Source organism: Loa loa (genome assembly GCF_000183805.2).
Source record: "Loa loa unplaced genomic scaffold supercont3.621, whole genome shotgun sequence".
NCBI lineage: Eukaryota > Metazoa > Nematoda > Chromadorea > Rhabditida > Onchocercidae > Loa > Loa loa.
In genome coordinates, this window is record NW_018108801.1 from 22080 (window position 1) to 23777 (window position 1698).

The window sequence follows — 1698 nt, forward strand, 5'->3', positions numbered from 1 at the left end:
CTATAATCAATTCACTTTTTCTCATATATATTAAAAGCAAAAAATTCAGTTTTAATGTTACCTTCTGGTATTTCTCCATCAGTATTATATTCACTGGGATCTGGATCAAAGTATGATAGATTGAAGTTGTCAATGTATTTTTGAAAGAAGTCATAGTCAATGTTTTCATTGCTACTGCTTGATTTTTTTACACTTGGGTTAAAAACATTGTTTGGGAGACGAGCAGTAGGATGATAAGAATATTTCAGAGCGACATTTTGTTCGTAGCCAGGATAACGAACATATGTAGTAATAACATTTGTATCGAGGTCAAGTAGGGAGAAAGTTTCATTACAGGCCAAAGTGGTGCAAATCAGAAGACTGAACCTAATGATTTGTGTTATCGACATGACGAAGAACAAAGAAAAATACAAAATTTTTAAAATGTAGAAATGCTTGAATAGAAGCCTTTTTATATCAAAAGAAATTGAATTAAAAGGCCAAAGGTTCGAGCAGCTTTTGATCTGCACGATTAGCAGTATTTCTCATATTTTTTTCTCTTACATTCAAGTTCCCAATCACTAACTCGATAGTTGATGTATATGCTTTTAATCCCCGACGAAAGCCTCATGAAAGGTTGCAGATAAATTGGGCATACAAAAAAATATGTTGAAAATAAATCCATTCATCAACGTGCATTCTCTTGTAGAGATTCGACAAGATTTTTTTTTGTCTCCATTTTTTATTACTATTAATTATACATTCACAAATATTATATAAAACTGAGATTCAATCAATTCACTGCTATTTGCAGCATTAAAATGACTGAAATTAAGGGAATATCTGTCTGCTCTGCAATCATAAATCAGAAAGAATGGAAGAAATGTTGGTTGGAGTATTATAATCGCTGATCACTGTCTAAAAAAAAAGAATGATTGAAAGAATGTGTCATAATATTCCTAAGTAGCTGTATGAAACACATCATTTTGTTATGACATATTCCGTATTTGTACAGGAAGCATTAAAAGAATATAATGTACAAAAATTGGTTGGAAGTTGACCAGAAATCCTGAAAGTGATATAGAAGGTGCAATACTTGAATGAATGGAAAGTGGTGGATAGTTTGCATTAAAGGATTCAATGAATTTTTAATCTATACAGTACTGAATAATCCTACCTGTGTTCTTTAATCAAATATTGGAACTGAATGATTTGCATATTGCTACGGAAATTTCTAATTAATTTCTCTTTCAACTAATTTTGCCATATAATATCAAATCATGGTATTTCATAAATATGATTCATTTTTCATTAAAGATATATTTGCACGTATATATCAAAAGTAAAACAAAATAAAATCTCATGAAAATGGTTTAAAAAATGGGCTGAAAGTCGAGATGAAGTAGAAATATGTGCCGAGCAATTCCTTTGTACTAAAACTTTGCGACCACAGCTTAAAATAGCAACAAATAGAATTGAATCGTTATAGCCATTTTGTAAGCAATTCAGGTACGCCTCGATTGTTTCCAAATGCTCCATTCGTTGCTTTGCTGTCTGGTAAATTTGACATTCGTCATCCCAATGATCGTCTTTACAAATGAACTAGGTCTTCGTATTTACAGTGCTGAATTCACCGGTAAGTATATTTAATTTTTATTGATTAAGGATACGACAAAATTAATGAAATAGTAATGATGATTGCACTATTAATCGCGACCA